The sequence below is a fragment of the Eleutherodactylus coqui genome, chromosome 11, assembly GCF_035609145.1.
Source record: "Eleutherodactylus coqui strain aEleCoq1 chromosome 11, aEleCoq1.hap1, whole genome shotgun sequence".
NCBI classification, from domain to species: Eukaryota; Metazoa; Chordata; class Amphibia; order Anura; family Eleutherodactylidae; genus Eleutherodactylus; species Eleutherodactylus coqui.
Window position 1 is genome coordinate 94,611,166 of NC_089847.1, and position 23,257 is coordinate 94,634,422.

Genomic DNA, 23,257 nt, shown 5'->3' on the forward strand with positions numbered 1-23,257 from the left:
TAGCGTTTTTTTGACGTGATATCGCTGCATTTTTTCAATGGCACTTTCTAATGTTAAAATCACATAGTACAAAAATTGCAAACGCACAAACTTGTGATTTTAACATTAGAAAGTCCCAGTGAAAAAAACACAACGATATCGCAGCGTTAAAAAAACCCGCTAGTGCTTAAAAGCCCTGAGGGAATTGTTTTGTACTTGGTTACTTAGTGTCCGACCAACTAGTTATGCCAATCCTAGATTGTTGGAATCTTTTCACATTGGCCAAATTCTTGACTTGATAAAACAAGTTCCGATCGCCAAGCAGATTGATCGGCATTCATATACTTTTTGTTTTACACATGCCGAATATCTCTGGTACGGAGATGAAAGATCATTAGAAGCAGAATGCCAATAGAATTCACCGGGAAGAGTCCTGTAGGGCCATTTGGGACCTGCTGCCGATGCGGGGGCTGAAACCTTTTTGTTTATTTTTAACTTGGCTTGCGGAAGTAAAAATAAATAAATTAATAAAAATGTTTTTAAAAAAAACACATGCTCACCTTCATCTCTCCTCCCGCCCACTGCTATCTGTGCTGCACAAGACCCATTGTAATGGGAGGTAGCGATGCAGTGACCTCTGCATGTAGAAGGTGGCACAGGTGCCCTGCGACGCAGACAGCAAAGGTCAAGAGCCGGGAGGGAAGACGCAGGTCAGTATGCGTTTTTTTTCTTTTTTGTTTTTCTTTTTAAATGCATATAATGGGCAGCACTGTGAGGGGGCTAATGGGCATTATTACTATAAGAGGGTCAGGAAGGGCATTATTACTAAATAGGGAGGGGGTTTCTTCTGTATACAGTAAGGGCCCCTGTGACGAGATGATGGGGTGTCCGATCAGTAACCATGATAGCTTTGGGTCTTGTGAAGGTCTCCCAGGATTGCCATGGATTTCTTTCAAAGTCTTGCATGTGGCAAGGCTTAATAGGAAGATATTAAACAGATTGTCCTACTTAATGAAAAAACATCTAGTTGTGCCCCAAAAAAACAAAAGAAACAATTAGATGGTTGCTAGTTCTGTGGGGGTGGAAAAAGTGTAATTTGTATATTTTAGTACATTTGTAACACTGTACACTGTGAGAGCAGAAAAATCTATCACAATTATGATGGTTCAGATCATGAAACACGTAGGAGGGTGCACGGAGACACGGCCAGCCGGCGGGGGCAGTCATATAGAACTTTCTATAAATGGTTTGTTCCGGCACCTATGAATAAGAGCACTTTTTTTTTATTTAAGCATGTTTAAAAAGAACAAACAGCCCGAATCACTTATTTGTTTCAGACTAATAATTACACCAATCTTTACCCAGTATCCAATATGAACCAAACATATACTGTGTTCGGCCATTAACCCTTTCCCATCCAATGTTGGGCCTGTCCCGACATCATCATTTTCCTCCACAGCTCCGATGTCGGGACAGGCCTGACACTGCAGTGCAGGAGTGTATCTGCACTGGTACGGTGCCTGGGGGGAAGAGGGGGCTGCTGTCAGTGTGCTGGTACGGTGCCTGGGGGGAAGAGGGGGCTGCTGTCAGTTTGCTGGTCGGGTGCCTGGGGGTGAGGGAAGGGGGGGCTGTCAGTGTGCTGGTCGGGTGCCCGCGGGAAGGGGGGGGGGCCGTTGTCAGTGTGCTGGTACGGTGCCTGGGGGGGGAGAGGAGGCTGCTGTCAGTGTGCTGGTATGGTGCCTGGGGGAAGGGGGGGGGGGCTGCTGTCAGTGTGCTGGTCGGGTGCCTGGAGGGGAGGGAGGGCTGCTGTCAGTTTGCTGGTCCGGTGCCTGGCGGTGAGGGAAGGGGGGTCTGTCAGTGTGCTGGTTGGGTGCCTGCGGGGGGGGGGGGGGGGCTCTCAAAGTGTAGGTTGGGTGTGCTGTCACATAGATTTGTCGCTGTGGGGTGTGCTGTCACATAGACTTGTTGCCGGGGGTGGGGGTGCTGTCACATAGACTTGTCGCTGTGGGGTGTGCTGTCACATAGACTTGTCGCTGTGGGGTGTGCTGTCACATAGATTTGTCGCCGGGGGAAGAGTTGGGGGGAGGGGGGGTTGTCTCAGTAATTTGTCGTGTGGGGTGGGAGGGGGGCTGTGACAGTAATTTGTCACGCTGGGGGGTTGGGCAGGGGGCTATTACAGTAGTTTATCACAGGGTGTAATCCTGCCTGTGCAGGGAGGGGAGGAGGTGAGCTGTGTCTATTGTGAATGGTGGGTCCTGTGTTATCTATATACACGTGTCACTGAAGAGGGGTACTGTGGAGGGGGGCACTTAGTGCCCCCTCCACAATGACCCCCCTAAGTGCCCCCCTCCACAGTACCCCTCTTCAGTGACACGTGTATATAGATAACACAGGACCCACCATTCACAATAGACACAGCTCACCTCCCCGCTTGCCACAGATGCCGTCAACCAGACGCGAACTTCTGGCACCTGATATGGGAATGCCCCCCAGTTAATGAATACTGGTCGGAAATTACCAATCTTATAAACACACTACTACCTCCCCCGCTGACTATTGATCTAGACCCCAAGGTGGCGTTATTTGGCCTACTGGAGGAGGAGGTGTGGCCACACCACACCCGCACCTTTCTTGAAAAGGTCCTGTTCCTGGCCCGCAAGACAGTAGCCATGAAGTGGATGGCGGTGGAGACTCCCTCTACCCTACACTGGATACAAATGGTAAACACCGTAATCTCTTATGAGAAGATCATTTACCAAAACAGAGGATGCCCGACCAAATTTGGGAAAGTATGGGGGATATGGATCGACTCCCATTCTACCTTACATATGGAATAACCTCGAATCCCGACCAACACCCCCCCCCCCCCAGATAAGTGTCAGCAGACCTGCAATACAGTTCTTCTATCAAAACCTAAATAAATCAGAGCAGAACCGTTTTGGAAAAAGTTAAAACGTTTATTGTTGTCAAGTTATCCGAGGAATACAGTAATAAGTTATATTGATCCTAATATAATGGAAATGTATATACGAACAATGATACATCTAACAAAACTCTCTTTATTCTGTATTCTACAATGCCTTTGGTTTGTTAAAATAAAACGAATTTTAAAAAAAATTCTGCACTTTATTGAAGAACTTTATAAGCACCTGGTTACATCGTCTGCATGAAGTCAATCAGTGGACAATCTATCCTACATACAGTAGTGTGAATGCAGCCTAAGGGCTAATGCCCACGGACGGATGCGTGGCGGAATTCTGCAGTTATTTGGTTTTATTGAGCCTAATAGCTTTCTGCCTGTCAGTGCTCACATGTGGAATTCTGCAGCGAGTCTCCGCTGTGGAAATACACAGTGAAATAGAACATGACGCAATATTTTTCCCACAGCGGAAACTCGCTTCGTATTAATGGAGACCGTGGAAATCTGCAGCGGGATTCCTTCACTCGCAGACACTAGCGTTTTTAAAAGCGGTACTCCTGTGGCATAAATCCGCTGGCGTAGCCCGCTTCGTCCATGGGCATGAAACCTAAGACGTCTTTCCAAGATGAATTGTTGAATAGGTTCCTCAGACGTCCTTCACACAAGCACTGAACGAGGCTTTTTACGGCACTTTTTGTGCCACAAGGCATGTTCGTTTGCCGACCGTAAACAAGGACACACTGATTTAAATGGCTAATTGGTTTATTAGGTTCCAGATGCTCTTTTTCCTGCGGCATTACGCAGTGTTCCTGCATCTTCTAACGTATAGCACACATATCGTTACAGTGTATTCCGTGGTGGATGGGCTTGGTGTGTGGAATACGCTGTAACAATCTACCATAGGTTCCACACATATTCCTCAAAATACATGGGCAATAAAGATCGCAGCATTTTCTATCTTGACGCTTAAACACCAAGATAGTGCATGGCAATCGGTGGCCCGCAGCAAGTATGTAATGTCATTGTGTACTTGTTGCATGCCGCGCGACTGTCACATGCAGGTGGCATGCAGCTAATTGCACTCATGTGCGACCGGCCTGAGAAATGTGAAGAGTCTTGTTTTTATCCCAGGTTTCCTTGGTATTGCGCCCTCTGGTTTCTCTTTACGGCCTTTCTTTGCTCTCTTCTAATGTTTCTCCTCATCTACATCCATGATGGCATCAGTGATGTTTTCATTAGATGTCTTCTGTTTGCCTCCTCTTCACCTTCCTCTGTATACGGAGCACATTCTATGCTGATAGACGTGCTGACTACTGTTAGCTCCTTCTCCTTGGTTGTGATGAGAAGTCTCTGCTGCTCTTTAGATGCACGTCAGTTGTCTTTACTTCTTTGACGCAGCTGCTCGGAGTCCTGATGTTCTTTGCAGAGATTTTAGTTGCAGTGATGTTGTCTGCTCCGATGCTCTGCGGAGTGGTGTTATCTGCCCTGATGTTCTCTGGCCTCATGTTCTTTATTCTCCTCCTACAATATGCCAAATACATTCTAATTAGACATAAATGACTCCTCCTGTGATCCTCACCTCTCTTCTAATGTTCCTCCTCATCTATATCCATGACGGTATCCCTGATGCTTCCATTAGATGTCTTATGTTGAACATGCTCTTTTATTAATTCTCACCTTCTCTCTCTCCGCCCTGATGTTCTCTGGCCTCGTGTTCTTTATTCTCCTCCTACAATATGCCAAATACATTCTAATTAGACATAAATGACTCCTCCTGTGATCCTCACCTATCTTCTAATGTTCCTCCTCATCTATATCCATTACAGTATCCCTGGTGCTTTCCTTAGATGTCTACTCCTTTATTAATTCTCACCTTTCTCTCTGTATGGCCCACAATCTATGCTGATAGACGTGCTCACTACTGTCAGGGTCTTGTCTTTGGTGGTAATCTGTAGCTTCTGTTGTTCTGCACTGTCTATCAGCATGTTTATCCGGACGTCATTTCCACGGACTACTTTTGTAAATCGCACCGTTGTTGTTGGGCTCTTTGGAGTGACGTCCTCGCTGGTGTTTCTCTTTCTCCTACAACAATATGTAAAATACATTCCAATGAAATTTAAATAAATCATTTAAAGGGGAAAGTCAACAAAAAGTGATCTGTAGTGTACTATATAGACTATTCTTAGGATTAGAATGGTGTGGGCCTGTGAGGTCACAAAGAGGAGGTTCCGATACTCTAGAAACCCCTCAAGGATTTCAAAGGCCGTTTACTTTATAAGTTATATTGGGAGTTTTCATGGCACAAAAGTCTCCAAGCGACTACAAGGGATCCAGGCAATTTATAGAGCAAGAAAACAACTTTTTGTTGCAAATGTCTACGGGTTTTGGCCTGTGGACCACCTAAAGAAACCGACTATGTTTGTATGTGGAAAATGTGAGAACCGTAGGGGTAACATGGGAGTCCATGGGGGCTTTCAATGCAACATCTATACCGGCCCCCAACTACCATAAGACATTTATGATACTGGTGCCTACTTATGTGGCAGAGGGGCCGGCTGCTTGGTGTGGCTGTTATGTCTGCATCCCCTATAGCTGAGCCCCCCTGGTTAGACCCCGCCCAATAATACAGATACATTATACAGTAACTCTGAACGCTACAAATTTATATAAATATTGCAATAGAGAAAATAGAAGAAAGTCCAAATAATGTTTGTTACTTACCAAATATACAGTAGTCCGACTATGATTCCTACAATCACTAATATAATCCACGGCGCACATATCGCAATCACATTGTATAACTCTGGAAGAAGGAAGCATAGATGTTTTATTGCACTTGTTATGTACATATGTAAAGAGGGAGAACTGAATAATAGAAGATATATATATATATATATATATATATATATATATATATATATATATATATGCAGTAAGGAGGCCCATTGTAATTACTGGGTTGCACCCCAACAAATGGTTACTATGACAACCACAAGTACACGGCAGCTTGTCTATAGTCCTGTATACAGACACCTACTGCCCTTCCAAGACATTTGAAGAGGTGATTTCCAAAGTGACTCCTATCCACTTTCCAAAGAAATTGAGGCAAGAGTGTTTATGTACTTTTCTCGATGTCTGCTGTATTATTAGCAACATGTCCTAACTAGATTTGAGCGAACTTACTCGGTTCAGGTGTTTTTGGACCCGAGCACCGCTTTTTCCGAGTAACTGACTATCGACAAAAAGATTTAGGGGTGCACGGGGGGTTGCAGAGGGGAGGGGGGGAGGAGAGAAAGAGAGCTCCCCCCTGTTCCTCACTGCCACCCCCCACTCCACCACGCCCCCCCCCCCCCCCCCTGGCGCCCCCCGAATCTTTTCGTCCGAGTAGTCAGTTACTTGGAAAAGACGGTGCTCGGGTCCAAAAACACCCGAACCGAGTACGTTCGCTCATCTCTAGTTCTAACCAAAATCACTAAAATACCTGCAGGACATTCACTGCAAACATCACGTTTTATTCCAAAGTGTCCAAAATCACAACACAGAAAATCCTGTTTGTTGGATTTTAGTCACTTTGGATATGGGCTCTACAATTGTCCTCCATGTTTCAGTTCATCGGTTACATTTCAGACGGACCCAACTTGTTTTCATAGAAGTAAGCTTTTAGTAGAGTTGTAGTACTCACCCATCCTCTCTCGCTCGCCTTCACTAACTCTCTCAGAGGCTCCAGCCGCTGTTCAGAGCCTTATAACACCTGGGCAGCATTGTGACATCACCTCTATAATGATGTCACAGGGCCGATGTCTACAGACTGATAACTGGGGTTGGTCTGGAGTAGCAGCAGATGTTGTAACAGTCAACAGTTATCGGAGTAAATAAATCACCGGTCTCTTTGGCAGCGGGGTGATGGGAATATATATTGGTAGCAAAGGGATATGTTTAGTTAATCCTATAGTATTAACCACTTTCTGCTGCAGCCATTTCTTGCTTCTTTTTTTGCCTTCCCACTATCAAAAAATCCTTTTATTTTTCTGGTGACAAATCTACATGAGGAGTTGTATTTTGTGAGACAATATTTTTCAATTCTGCCACCTAAACCACATTCTGTCCTCTTGTGTCAACTGCTTTACATAGTTTTGTGTCATCTGCAAATATTGCTTTTTTTTTACTGTGCAGTCCTTCTACCAGGTCATTAAAAAGAATAGGGCTCAGTACTGCCCCCTGTAGTACCCTACTAGTAACAGTGACCCAATCTGAGTACCATTAATAACCACCCTTTGCTTTCTATCACTGACCACTTACACACATTCTCACCCAGACCAAGCATTCTCATTTTATATACAAACCTTTTACTTGGCACAGTATCAAACGCTTTGGAAAAGTCCAGATACACAAGATCCAGTGACTCCCCAGTCCAGTCTAGAACTTACCTCCTCGTAGCAGCTGATCAGGTTGGTTTCACAGGAGCGGTCTCTCATAAACCCCCGCTGATATGGAGTTATACAGCCATTGTCCTTGCGCTCCTCCAGGATAGCATCTCATAGATACCTGTCAAACATTTTACCCACAATAGAAGTAAGACTTACCGGCCTGTAGTTTCCAGGCTCACTTTTTGACCCCTTTTTGAATATCGGCACCACATTAGCTATGCGCCATTCCAGTGGAACAGACCCTGCCAGTATATTCAGACTGAAAGCGTAATGGCTCCATAGGCTGTCCTTTATGAAATGGAGACCGAAGCTGCAAGCCTTGGTCTCTGTTTCAGCAAGTTTCTGTTCTTTTCCGGCATTACGGTCAGATAGAATAATGCAGCCGATTACACTATTCAGTCCAGCCAAAATGCCGGAGACAAATGGAAACCTGCTGAAATGGAGATCATAAGTGGAGCCGTTCAGTTTTCCTTCTGAATACCAGTTTTTGCATGTCAGACAAAACCCTCGTACAAGAAACCTGGATGGGTGCCTAACGAGGTGTGAATGTAGCCTAAATGTACACATTTAGTATGGTCCGTGAACACACAGCATATTAAAGGGGTTGTCCCGTGCCGAAACGTTTTTTTGTTTTTTTTTTCAATAGCCCCCCCCCGTTCGGCGCGAGACAAACCCGATGCAGGGGTTAAAAAAGAAAACCGGATAGTGCTTACCTGAATCCCCGCGCTCCGGTGACTTCTTACTTACCTTGTGAAGATGGCCGCCGGGATCTTCACCCTCGGTGGACCGCAGGTCTTTTGTGCGGTCCATTGCCGATTCCAGCCTCCTGATTGGCTGGAATCGGCACGTGACGGGGCGGAGCTACGAGGAGCCGCTCTCCGGCACGAGCGGCCCCATTCAGAAAAGAAGAAGACCGGACTGCGCAAGCGCGTAATCGGGCGATTAGACGCTGAAAATTAGACGGCACCATGGAGACGAGGACGCTAGCAACGGAACAGGTAAGTGAATAACTTCTGTATGGCTCATAATTAATGCACAATGTACATTACAAAGTGCATTAATATGGCCATACAGAAGTGTATACCCCCACTTTGTTTCGCGGGACAACCCCTTTAATGGGACAAATCTCTGCCTATTTAATCCGTCTTGCATTTCCTTTGCCCGCGTAATTAATGTGTAAATAGGTGGAAAAAGATGCAAGCGGGCCGCATTGCTTTTATGTGCAAATATGCCTGTATCCTTCATATTCACTGCATATGTGGCCAGTCCCATTGACTTTAATGATTTTGGTCCATAATATGCATCCAAATAGGAGATGCTGCAGTTTTGTCATGTGCTTATATGCCCGCATTAAAAACACGTGCGCAAATCAATGGGGATTTAGTCCTCCTTATTAGGGTGGCTACCGACTAGCGATATTTTTTCCTGCGAGTGAAAACACGATTATGATTTTCAATGGTTCCGTACTCATTTGTGGTTTTTACAGAGAATAAAAATCTGCGATATCGCTCAGTGTGTTCACCGCGTGGGTGAAGGAATCCTCTGCAGCCACAATTGTGGCAGAGGCTCTTCTAGGTGAGTATAAATTTTTTTTTTTTTACATCTAAGGCTGATTTTCAGAAAAGGGCTTATATTTCAAGCGCTTCCCCAAAAATCATCACTGCGGGGGTTGCCTGCAGTGCTGACTCGATTGAAAGCAATGGGATAGCAAAACAGACTTCTGCCACAGCTGTGTCAAAGGATTACTTCACCCCACTCTGGCAGGCAGTCTATCAAGACATTCCAGAAGCACATCTTTTATAGGCAATGATTCATGGCAGCCCTGAGGACTTTCAGAAGGTCCACAGCTCTCATGAAAACTTTGTCATCCCCTGATTGCCTTGCAGGGGGGGGGGTGGGGGTGGAGGCATTCAGAAGCCCCGAATGCCAGTTGAGGCATTTAAAGTGTTAACGTCCAGGATCGACGTGAATGCTGATTGTTGCTGGCGGGTGTCCGCTGCCATGATTTGTTTTCTACCCACTTTACATATTGTGAGCTCAGTATTAGAGTTCATATGTTTTGTTTTTTTTATTATCTATCACCAGGGAGTCGTCCTAAGTATAATTATTCTGGGAGTCTCAGGGTTATCATAAAGTGCGCTGATTCTATGACTTTCTGGTGTAGGGTCATACCAATCTCATATCTGCAATCTTCAGTATGTGATACACCCCATCCAGCATCTGCGGACCTGAATGAACAAACACAGGTAAAATGTGAGGAAGGATTTCCCCCTCCATAGAGTGTCTGAACGCGGTGCTGCCGCATGCTGATCATTAGGTCAGATCAGAGACTGTATAACTCTATTACCTCATCATGATTGGTTGATCCGGGGATTATTCCGATTGTCAGATTGGAGTCAGGAAAGAATTGTTTCCCTTAAGGCTGGGTTCACATAGGGCGGATTTGCCGCGGTTTTGCCGCGGCAAATCCGCCTGCGGTTGCTAATCTCTGGATTAGCCAGCCATGTGGACGAGATTTCTCGGAAATCTCGTCCACACGGGACGGCCAATCCGCTGCGGTAAGTCCGCCTGAAGCAGCCGCGGTTTCAAAAGATGCAGCATGTCTATTTACTTTTCTTTTTTTGTTTGTTTTCGTCGCGGCCGCGCTCTCCTCTATGGAGAGCCGGCCGCAACGGTAAAGCGAGCGGCCAGGCCGCTTCAAAGCCGCCGCGGCTTTTTCCGCGTTGGTTCTCCCGGCGGAAATCTCGCAGTTTTTGCTGCGGCCAAACCGCGAGATTTCCGACGGGAATACGCCCTGTGTGAACCCAGCCTAAATGGAGAAAATTGGCTTCTACCGTATTGTTTTGTTTTTTGTCTTCCTTCTGGATCAACATAGGGGGTAATAGACTGAACTGGGTGGACATATGTCTGTTTTCAGCCTTACATACTATGCTACCATGTTAAAATTACAGCGCAGTTTATGAACAACATGTTTCTATATTACTTCTTTGTCTCTTCCTGATGATGTTCTGAGAAAGGCAATGCCCGTTAGTAGTATTTTCTTTGGTTCTGGCCCAATCATCACTTTAAAATTGTAGTAGGGACGCTGTTTGTAAGCTCAGAGCAATTTCTCTTTTCAAATCATTGGTTTCCGCTTATCCATCTTTCTGTTCATAGTTCCAATGTTGTGGGAAGACCGGGGAACAACGGAGGACTTATACTCCACACATTACATGCAACAATACAGCAGATGACAAGGTACTTTCGCTTCAAGCAATCTAATCTGCTAACTCTTTTGTTTAACTCTAACTTTATGTGGTTGGATGTAATATAGGTAGAAAGCAGAAAAACAACACAAGCAGAATATAACAGACATCATGACACTCACTGGTAAATATGTCATATCGTGTCATCATTGGGATCAGCAGCACTGAAGTACACTGAGTGCATTGTCAACAAAAACAATATCCCTCCCCTAGAAGTTGTTGGAATAGAATGACACTTTCTCTGTGTGATTGTAACGTTGATATAAGTAAGTGATTACAATAACAGGGTAAAAGGAGAATTTATTGTACAAGATGTAATACGGGCGGGCACGGAGGCTGTAGTACCCAGTTGGGCCTTCTCTACCTTTGGTACAAGATGTAATACGGGCGGGCACGGAGGCTGTAGTACCCTGTTGGGCCTTCTCTAGCTTCGGTACAAGATGTAATACGGGCGGGCACGGAGGCTGTATTACCCAGTTGGGCCTTCTCTAGCTTTGGTACAAGATGTAATACGGGCGGGCACGGAGGCTGTAGTACCCAGTTGGGCCTCCTCTAGCTTGGGTACAAGATGTAATACGGGCGGGAACAGAGGCTGTAGTACCCAGATGGGCCTCCTCTAGCTTGGGTACAAGATGTGATAGGGATGGGAACGGAGGCTGTAGTACCCTGTTGGGCTCCTCTAGCTTGGGTACACGATGTAATAAGGGCGGGAATGGAGGCTGTAGTACCCAGTTGGGCCTTCTCTAGCTTTGGTACAAGATGTGATACGGGCGGGCACGGAGGCTGTAGTACTCAGTTGGGCCTCCTATAGGTTGGGTACAAGATGTGATACGGGCGGGCACGGAGGCTGTAGTACACTATTGGACTGCCACTAGCTTGGATAAAAGATGTGATACATGCAGACATGGAGTCATATAAGTTCTGTATGTTATTCTTTGTCATATTGGTCCACATTTGTTTTAACTGCCCCCAGATGGTGCAAACACATAGACTGTCGAATTTAGCGTCCCAGTTGGTCCTAGACATATTCCATTGGCAATAAATGTGGCAGGCCACAGTACTGTGGCAATCATGTGGAGGCATTACTGTGACACTCTTGCTGTGTGAGGCTGAGCATTATCCTGCTGGAAAATGCCTCTTGGAAGTCGCCATGCAAGGAACGTAATGCCTTCTGTTAACTGGGCAAAATCTCTTTGATTGCGTTTTAGAGGCGTCTAGTGGTCAACAAGCTCTACACATGCGGAAGAAGAGGCCACTACACACAAGGAGCCTCCGAGAGCCTTTTTATATGGCAAAAGTAGAACCATTTTAACTGTATTTTTCGCCCCCCCCCCCCAAAAAAAAACACCAAAAAACTGTGTGTGTGTGGGGGGGGGAGGGGGAGTCAGTGCGCCTCATAGAGCAAATGTGCTGTTTGTTTGCGTGATTGCTAGTTCAATGAGCGATTGTACGAGTAATCAGGCGAAGAAACTCATGATAGGAGAGCAGTTATTTCTCCTTTGCACTGCCGACCGTATGTACTGCTGATTGGTGGTGAGCGTCGGGGGGAACTGCTCTCCTCCCCTAATCAGCTTCTTGCCTTCCTCCTGCTGTACGGAAGCGCCGCTGTCACACAGAGCTGCAGTGTTTCAGACCTCTGCTGCGCCTTCTGCTCTGTCGCCCGGTACTACCCCCTGCACTGTCCATGGGTGAGGTCAAAATATTTTTTCCCTATTTTCCACCTCTAAAATAGGGGTGCGTCTTATAGAGCGAAAAATACTCAGGTCCTCAGGTGACAAGACCGTTCGTCTAATCGTGCAACAACTATAATTGGTCATCAGCCTGAGATGTAACTGCATGCCGAGTTTTGCAGCAAAACAATAACTCCAGTTTGATTATATATATATTTTTTTTATTACAAAGAATTAGAGATGAGCGAACGCGTTCGTCCGAGCTTGATATTCGTGCGAATATTAGGGTGTTCGGGATGTTCGTTATTCGTAACGAACACCATGCGGTGTTCTGGTTACTTTCACTTCCTTCCCTGAGACGTTAGCGCGCTTTTCTGGCCAATTGAAAGACAGGGAAGGCATTACAACTTCCCCCTGTGACATTCAAGCCCTATACCACCCCCCTGCTGTGAGTGGCTGGGAAGATCAGGTGTCACCCGAATATAAAAGTCGGCCCCTCCCGCGGCTCGCCTCAGATGCCGTGTGAGTTAGATGAGGGACAGTGCTGTTTGTACCGGAGCTGCTGTAGGGAAAGAATTGGTAGTTAGTGTAGGCTTCAAGACCCCCCAAAGGTCCTTATTAGGGCCACTGATAGCTGTGTGTTGGCTGCTGTTAGCAGTGGCAATTTTTTTTTTCTCAAAATCGGCTCTGCAGAGCGTTGCACCTGGCATTAGGGACAGAAGTGCTGCATAGGCAGGGAGAGTGTTAGGAGTGAGTGTAGCCTTCAAGAACCTCAACGGTCCTTTCTAGGGCCATATTTAACCGTGTGCAGTACTGTCCAGGCTGCTGTTAGCTGTGCTGCATTTTTTTTTGCTTCTCAAAATCGCCTCTGCAGAGCATTGCACCCTCCATTGATACTGCAGGGAAAGAATTGTATAGGCAGGGCCACAACACAGTTATTATTCATTGAATATACGCAGTGCTGCCTTTTGCTTGTAAAACAAGTGAAAATAATTCTATTTGTCCTGCCTCTGTCCGTCCTAAGGGCGGTGGACACGTGTCGGCTGCGTGTGCAACCTGTAAAAATCAGACGCACCCAGCTACGTTTTACTCCTGGCTTCGCCATTTGCTTTCCTTAATTGGGAAAAAAAATACCTGCTCTGCCACAGTTAATAACTCTGCTACCCTCACGTTCTGTGACACATTAGCAGGAAAACAGCACAGTTATTAAACTTCTCATGTTCATAGAATATACGCAGTGCTGCCTTTTGGTGCAAAAAAACGGAAAATAATTCTATTTGTCCTGCCTCTGTCCGTCCTAAGGGCGGTGGACACGTGTCGGCTGCGTGTGCAACCTGTAAAAATCAGACGCACCCAGCTACGTTTTACTCCTGGCTTCGCCATTTGCTTTCCTTAATTGGGAAAAAAAATACCTGCTCTGCCACAGTTAATAACTCTGCTACCCTCACGTTCTGTGACACATTAGCAGGAAAACAGCACAGTTATTAAACTTAGATTATACATTCACTAGAGGCAGTGGGGCCTTTCGTTTTCAAAAAAGGGAAAAAATTATATTTGGCCTGCAGTCTTGCGCCAATTTATTAGCTGCCTGTGAAATCAAATCACTGGTAATACAGCATGCTGAGGGGTAGGGGTAGGCCTAGAGGACGTGGACGCGGGCGAGGACGCGGAGGGCCAAGTGAGGGTGTGGGCACAGGCCGAGCTCCTGATCCAGGTGTGTCGCAGCCGACTGCTGCGCGATTAGGAGAGTGGCACGTTTCTGGTGTCCCCACATTCATCGCCCAATTAATGGGTCCACGCGGGAGACGGTTATTAGAAAATGAGCAGTGTGAGCAGGTCCTGTCCTGGATGGCAGAAAGTGCTTCGAGCAACCTATCGTCTACCCGCAGTTCTGCGCCGTCCACTGCTGCAAATCCGAATCCTCTGTCTGCTGCTCCTCCTTCCTCCCAGCCTCCTCACTCCACTACAATGACACCTGCTCAGGAGCGGGAACACTCCCAGGAACTGTTCTCGGGCCCCTGCTTAGATTGGGCAGCAGCGGTTCCTCTCCCACCAGAGGAGTTTATCGTCACTGATGCCCAACCATTCGAAAGTTCCCGGGGTCCGGGGGAAGAGGCTGGGGACTTCCGCCAACTGTCTCAACAACTTTCTGTGGGTGAGGAGGACGATGACGATCAGACACAGTTGTCTTGCAGTGAGGTAGTAGTAAGGGCAGTAAGTCCGAGGGAGCAGCGCACAGAGGATTCGGAGGAAGAGCAGCAGGACGATGAGGTGACTGACCCCACCTGGTGTGCAACGCTTACTCAGGAGGACAGGTCTTCAGAGGGGGAGTCAAGGGCATCAGCAGGGCAGGTTGCAAGAGGCAGTGCGGTGGCCAGGGGTAGAGGCAGGGCCAGACCGAATAATCCACCAAGTGTTTCCCAAAGCGCCCCCTCGCGCCATGCCACCCTGCAGAGGCCGAGGTGCTCTAAGGTCTGGCAGTTTTTCACAGAGACGCCTGATGACCGACGAACAGTGGTGTGCAACCTTTGTCGCGCAAAGCTCAGCCGGGGAGCCAACACCAACAGCCTCACCACCACCACCATGCGCAGACATATGATGGCCAAGCACCCCGCAAGGTGGGACGAAGGCCGTTCAGCGCCTCCGGTTTGCACCCCTGCCTCTCCCCCTGTGCCCCAACCTGCCACTGAGATGCAACCCCCCTCTCAGGACACAGGCACTACCGTCTCCTGGCCTGCACCCACACCCTCACCTCCGCTGTCCTCGGCCCCATCCAGCAGTGTAGTTCAGCGCACCGTCCAGCCGTCGCTAGCGCAACTGTTGGAGCGCAAGCGCAAGTACGCCGCCACGCACCCGCACGCTCAAACGTTAACCGTCCGCATAGCAAAATTCATCAGCCTTGAGATGCTGCCGTATAGGGTTGTGGAAACGGAGTCCTTCAAAAGTATCATGGAGGCAGCGGCCCCGCGCTACTCAGTTCCCAGTCGCCACTACTTTTCCCGATGTGCCGTCCCAGCCCTGCACGACCACGTCTCCCGCAACATTGTACGCGCCCTCACCAACGCGGTTACTGCCACTGTCCACTTAACAACAGACACGTGGACAAGCACAGGCGGGCAGGGCCACTACATCTCCCTGACGGCACATTGGGTGAATTTAGTGGAGGCTGGGACAGAGTCAGAGCCTGGGACCGCTCATGTCCTACCCACCCCCAGAATTGCGGGCCCCAGCTCGGTGGTGGTATCTGCGGAGGTGTATGCTTCCTCCACTAAAGCACCCTCCTCCTCCTCCTCCTCCTCCTCTGTCTCGCAATCAAGATGTGTTAGCAGCAGCATGTCGCCAGCAGTCGGTGTCGCGCGGTGTGGCAGCACAGCGGTGGGCAAGCGTCAGCAGGCCGTGCTGAAACTACTCAGCTTAGGCGATAAGAGGCACACGGCCCACGAACTGCTGCAGGGTCTGACACAGCAGACCGACCGCTGGCTTGCGCCGCTGAGCCTCCAACCGGGCATGGTCGTGTGTGACAACGGCCGTAACCTGGTGGCGGCTCTGCAGCTCGGCAGCCTCACGCACGTGCCATGCCTGGCCCACGTCTTTAATTTGGTGGTTCAGCGCTTTCTGAAAAGCTACCCACGCTTGTCAGACCTGCTCGTAAAGGCGCGCCGGCTCTGCGCACATTTTCGCAAGTCCCACACGGACGCTGCCACCCTGCGCACCCTGCAACATCACTTTAAGCTGCCAGTGCACCGACTGCTGTGCGACGTGCCCACACGGTGGAACTCTACGCTCCACATGTTGGCCAGGCTCTATGAACAACGTAGAGCTATAGTCGAATACCAACTCCAACATGGGCGGCGCAGTGGGAGTCAGCCTCCTCAATTCCTTTCAGAAGAGTGGGCCTGGTTGGCAGACATCTGCCATGTCCTTGGTAATTTTGAGGAGTCTACCCAGGTGGTGAGCGGCGATGCTACAATCATTAGCGTCACCATTCCTCTGCTATGCATCTTGAGAAATTCCCTGCAAACCATAAAGGCAGCTGCTTTGCGCTCGGAAACGGGGGCGGGGGAAGACAGTATGCCGCTAGATAGTCAGGGCACTTTCCTGTCTATTTCTCAGCGCGTACAGGAGGAGGAGAAGGAGGGGGAGGAGCATGAGGAGGAGGGGGAAGAGACAGCTTGGCCCGCTGCTGACGGTACACCGGCTGATTGCCTGTCATCCTTTCAGCGTGTATGGCCTGAGGAGGAGGAGGAGGAGGAGGAGGAGGAGGATCCTGATAGTGATCTTCCTAGTGAAGACAGCCATGTGTTGCGTACAGGTACCCTGGCACACATGGCTGACTTCATGTTAGGATGCCTTTCTCGTGACCCTCGCGTTGCACGCATTCTGGCCACTACGGATTACTGGGTGTACACACTGCTCGATCCACGGTATAAGGAGAACCTGCCCACTCTGATTCCCGAAGAGGAAAGGGGTTCGAGAGTGTTGCTATACCACAGGACCCTTGCGGACAAGCTGATGGTAAAATTCCCAGCCGACAGCGCTAGTGGCAGAAGGCGCAGTACCGAGGGCAAGGTAGCAGGGGATGTGCGTAGATCGAGCAGCATGTACATCCCAGGCAGTGCAACAGTCTTTAAGGGCCTGGCCAGCTTTATTGTTGTCAAGTTATCCGAGGAATACAGTAATAAGTTATATTGATCCTAATATAATGGAAATGTATATACGAACAATGATACATCTAACAAAACTCTCTTTATTCTGTATTCTACAATGCCTTTGGTTTGTTAAAATAAAACGAATTTAAAAAAAAATTCTGCACTTTATTGAAGAACTTTATAAGCACCTGGTTACATCGTCTGCATGAAGTCAATCAGTGGACAATCTATCCTACATACAGTAGTGTGAATGCAGCCTAAGGGCTAATGCCCACGGACGGATGCGTGGCGGAATTCTGCAGTTATTTGGTTTTATTGAGCCTAATAGCTTTCTGCCTGTCAGTGCTCACATGTGGAATTCTGCAGCGAGTCTCCGCTGTGGAAATACACAGTGAAATAGAACATGACGCAATATTTTTCCCGCAGCGGAAACTCGCTTCGTATTAATGGAGACCGTGGAAATCTGCAGCGGGATTCCTTCACTCGCAGACACTAGCGTTTTTAAAAGCGGTACTCCTGTGGCATAAATCCGCTGGCGTAGCCCGCTTCGTCCATGGGCATGAAACCTAAGACGTCTTTCCAAGATGAATTGTTGAATAGGTTCCTCAGACGTCCTTCACACAAGCACTGAACGAGGCTTTTTACGGCACTTTTTGTGCCACAAGGCATGTTCGTTTGCCGACCGTAAACAAGGACACACTGATTTAAATGGCTAATTGGTTTATTAGGTTCCAGATGCTCTTTTTCCTGCGGTATTACGCAGTGTTCATGCATCTTCTAACGTATAGCACATATCGTTACAGTGTATTCCGTGGTGGATGGGCTTGGTGTGTGGAATACGCTGTAACAATCTACCATAGGTTCCACACATATTCCTCAAAATACATGGGCAATAAAGATCGCAGCATTTTCTATCTTGACGCTTAAACACCAAGATAGTGCATGGCAATCGGTGGCCCGCAGCAAGTATGTAATGTCATTGTGTACTTGTTGCATGCCGCGCGACTGTCACATGCAGGTGGCATGCAGCTAATTGCACTCATGTGCGACCGGCCTGAGAAATGTGAAGAGTCTTGTTTTTATCCCAGGTTTCCTTGGTATTGCGCCTTCTGGTTTCTCTTTACGGCCTTTCTTTGCTCTCTTCTAATGTTTCTCCTCATCTACATCCATGATGGCATCAGTGATGTTTTCATTAGATGTCTTCTGTTTGCCTCCTCTTCACCTTCCTCTGTATACGGAGCACATTCTATGCTGATAGACGTGCTGACTACTGTTAGCTCCTTCTCCTTGGTTGTGATGAGAAGTCTCTGCTGCTCTTTAGATGCACGTCAGTTGTCTTTACTTCTTTGACGCAGCTGCTCGGAGTCCTGATGTTCTTTGCAGAGATTTTAGTTGCAGTGATGTTGTCTGCTCCGATGCTCTGCGGAGTGGTGTTATCTGCCCTGATGTTCTCTGGCCTCGTGTTCTTTATTCTCCTCCTACAATATGCCAAATACATTCTAATTAGACATAAATGACTCCTCCTGTGATCCCCACCTTTCTTCTAATGTTCCTCCTCATCTATATCCATGACGGTATCCCTGATGCTTCCATTAGATGTCTTATGTTGAACATGCTCTTTTATTAATTCTCACCTTCTCTCTCTCCGCCCTGATGTTCTCTGGCCTCGTGTTCTTTATTCTCCTCCTACAATATGCCAAATACATTCTAATTAGACATAAATGACTCCTCCTGTGATCCTCACCTCTCTTCTAATGTTCCTCCTCATCTATATCCATTACAGTATCCCTGGTGCTTTCCTTAGATGTCTACTCCTTTATTAATTCTCACCTTTCTCTCTGTATGGCCCACAATCTATGCTGATAGACGTGCTCACTACTGTCAGGGTCTTGTCTTTGGTGGTAATCTGTAGCTTCTGTTGTTCTGCACTGTCTATCAGCATGTTTATCCGGACGTCATTTCCACGGACTACTTTTGTAAATCGCACCGTTGTTGTTGGGCTCTTTGGAGTGACGTCCTCGCTGGTGTTTCTCTTTCTCCTACAACAATATGTAAAATACATTCCAATGAAATTCAAATAAATCATTTAAAGGGGAAAGTCAACAAAAGGTGATCTGTAGTATACTATATAGACTATTCTTAGGATTAGAATGGTGTGGGCCTGTGAGGTCACAAAGAGGAGGTTCCGATACTCTAGAAACCCCTCAAGGATTTCAAAGGCCGTTTACTTTATAAGTTATATTGGGAGTTTTCATGGCACAAAAGTCTCCAAGCGACTACAAGGGATCCAGGCAATTTATAGAGCAAGAAAACAACTTTTTGTTGCAAATGTCTACGGGTTTTGGCCTGTGGACCACCTAAAGAAACCGACTATGTTTGTATGTGGAAAATGTGAGAACCGTAGGGGTAACATGGGAGTCCATGGGGGCTTTCAATGCAACATCTATACCGGCCCCCAACTACCATAAGACATTTATGATACTGGTGCCTACTTATGTGGCAGAGGGGCCGGCTGCTTGGTGTGGCTGTTATGTCTGCATCCCCTATAGCTGGGCCCCCCTGGTTAGACCCCGCCCAATAATACAGATACATTATACAGTAACTCTGAACGCTACAAATTTATATAAATATTGCAATAGAGAAAATAGAAGAAAGTCCAAATAATGTTTGTTACTTACCAAATATACAGTAGTCCGACTATGATTCCTACAATCACTAATATAATCCATGGCGCACATATCGCAATCACATTGTATAACTCTGTAAGAAGGAAGCATAGATGTTTTATTGCACTTGTTATGTACATATGAAAAGAGGGAGAACTGAATAATAGAAGATATATATATATATATATATATATATGCAGTAAGGAGGCCCATTGTAATTACTGGGTTGCACCCCAACAAATGGTTACTATGACAACCACAAGTACACGGCAGCTTGTCTATAGTCCTGTATACAGACACCTACTGCCCTTCCAAGACATTTGAAGAGGTGATTTCCAAAGTGACTCCTATCCACTTTCCAAAGAAATTGAGGCAAGAGTGTTTATGTACTTTTCTCGATGTCTGCTGTATTATTAGCAACATGTCCTAACTAGATTTGAGCGAACTTACTCGGTTCAGGTGTTTTTGGACCCGAGCACCGCTTTTTCCGAGTAACTGACTATCGACAAAAAGATTTAGGGGTGCACGGGGGGTTGCAGAGGGGAGGGGGGGGAGGAGAGAAAGAGAGCTCCCCCCTGTTCCCCACTGCCACCCCCCACTCCACCACGCCCTCCCCCCCCCCCCCCTGGTGCCCCCCGAATCTTTTCGTCCGAGTAGTCAGTTACTTGGAAAAGACGGTGCTCGGGTCCAAAAACACCCGAACCGAGTACGTTCGCTCATCTCTAGTTCTAACCAAAATCACTCAAATACCTGCAGGACATTCACTGCAAACATCACGTTTTATTCCAAAGTGTCCAAAATCACAACACAGAAAATCCTGTTTGTTGGATTTTAGTCACTTTGGATATGGGCTCTACAATTGTCCTCCATGTTTCAGTTCATCGGTTACATTTCAGACGGACCCAACTTGTTTTCATAGAAGTAAGCTTTTAGTAGAGTTGTAGTACTCACCCATCCTCTCTCGCTCGCCTTCACTAACTCTCTCAGAGGCTCCAGCCGCTGATCAGAGCCTTATAACACCTGGGCAGCATTGTGACATCACCTCTATAATGATGTCACAGGGCCGATGTCTAGAGACTGATAACTGTTAGAACATCTGCTGCTGCTCCAGACCAACCCCAGGTGTCTGAGAAAATAAATCACCGGTCTCTTTGGCAGCGAGGTGATGGGAATATATATTGGTAGCAAAGGGATATGTTTAGTTAATCCTATAGTATTAACCACTTTCTGCTGCAGCCATTTCTCGCTTCTTTTTTTGCCTTCCCACTATCAAAAAATCCTTTTATTTTTCTGGTGACAAATCTACATGAGGAGTTGTATTTTGTGAGACAATATTTTTCAATTCTGCCACCTAAACCACATTCTGTCCTCTTGTGTCAACTGCTTTACATAGTTTTGTGTCATCTGCAAATATTGCTTTTTTTTACTGTGCAGTCCTTCTACCAGGTCATTAAAAAGAATAGGGCCCAGTACTGCCCCCTGTAGTACCCTACTAGTAACAGTGACCCAATCTGAGTACCATTAATAACCACCCTTTGCTTTCTATCACTGACCACTTACTTAACCCGCTTACACACATTCTCACCCAGACCAAGCATTCTCATTTTATATACAAACCTTTTACTTGGCACAGTATCAAACGCTTTGGATACGTCCAGATACACAAGATCCAGTGACTCCCCAGTCCAGTCTAGAACTTACCTCCTCGTAGCAGCTGATCAGGTTGGTTTCACAGGAGCGGTCTCTCATAAACCCATGCTGATATGGAGTTATACAGCCATTGTCCTTGCGCTCCTCCAGGATTGCATCTCATAGATACCTGTCAAACATTTTACCCACAATAGAAGTAAGACTTACCGGCCTGTAGTTTCCAGGCTCACTTTTTGACCCCTTTTTGAATATCGGCACCACATTAGCTATGCGCCATTCCAGTGGAACAGACCCTGCCAGTATATTCAGACTGAAAGCGTAATGGCTCCATAGGCTGTCCTTTATGAAATGGAGACCGAAGCTGCAAGCCTTGGTCTCTGTTTCAGCAAATTTCTGTTCTTTTCCGGCATTACGGTCAGATAGAATAATGCAGCCGATTACACTATTCAGTCCAGCCAAAATGCCGGAGACAAATGGAAACCTGCTGAAATGGAGATCATAAGTGGAGCCGTTCAGTTTTCCTTCTGAATACCAGTTTTTGCATGTCGGACAAAAGCCTCGTACAAGAAGCCTGGATGGGCGCCTAACGAGGTGTGAATGTAGCCTAAATGTACACATTTAGTATGGTCCGTGAACACACAGCATGTTAAAGGGGTTGTCCCGCGCCGAAACGGGGTTTTTTTTTTTTTCAATAGCCCCCCTGTTCGGCGCGAGACAAACCCGATGCAGGGGTTAAAAAAGAAAACCGGATAGTGCTTACCTGAATCCCCGCGCTCCGGTGACTTCTTACTTACCTTGTGAAGATGGCCGCCGGGATCTTCACCCTCGGTGGACCGCAGGTCTTCTGTGCGGTCCATTGCCGATTCCAGCCTCCTGATTGGCTGGAATCGGCACGTGACGGGGCGGAGCTACGAGGAGCCGCTCTCCGGCACGAGCGGCCCCATTCAGAAAAGAAGATGACCGGACTGCGCAAGCGCGTCTAATCCGGCGATTAGACGCTGAAAATTAGACGGCACTATGGAGACGGGGACGCTAGCAACTGAACAGGTAAGTGAATAACTTCTGTATGGCTCATAATTAATGCACAATGTACATTACAAAGTGCATTAATATGGCCATACAGAAGTGCATAACCCCACTTTGTTTCGCGGGACAACCCCTTTAATGGGACAAATCTCTGCCTATTTAATCCTTCTTGCATTTCCTTTGCCCGCGTAATTAATGTGTAAATAGGTGGAAAAAATGCAAGCGGGCCGCATTGCTTTTATGTGCAAATATGCCTGTATCCTTCATATTCACTGCATATGTGGCCAGTCCCATTGACTTTAAAGGAGATGTCCCGCGCCGAAACGGGTTTTTTTTTTTTTAACCCCCCCCCCCGTTCGGCGCGAGACAACCCCGATGCAGGGGTTAAAAAAACCACCCGCACAGCGCTTACCTGAATCCCGGCGGTCCGGTGACTTCAATACTTACCGCTGAAGATGGCCGCCGGGATCTTCTACCTTCGTGGACCGCAGCTCTTCTGTGCGGTCCACTGCCGATTCCAGCCTCCTGATTGGCTGGAATCGGCACGTGACGGGGCGGAGCTACACGGAGCCCCTCTCTGGCACGAGCGGCTCCATAGAAGAAAGCTGAAGACCCGGACTGCGCAAGCGCGGCTAATTTGGCCATCGGAGGCCAAAAATTAGTCGGCTCCATGGAGACGAGGACGCCAGCAACGGAGCAGGTAAGTATAAAACTTTTTATAACTTCTGTATGGCTCATAATTAATGCACAATGTACATTACAAAGTGCATTATTATGGCCATGCAGAAGTGTATAGACCCACTTGCTGCCTCGGGACATCTCCTTTAATGATTTTGGTCCATAATATGCATCCAAATAGGAGATGCTGCAGTTTTGTCATATGCTTATATGCCCGCATTAAAAACACATGTGCGCAAATCAATGGGGATTTAGTCCTCCTTATTAGGGTGGCTACCGACTAGCGATATTTTTTCCTGCGAGTGAAAACACGATTATGATTTTCAATGGTTCCGTACTCATTTGTG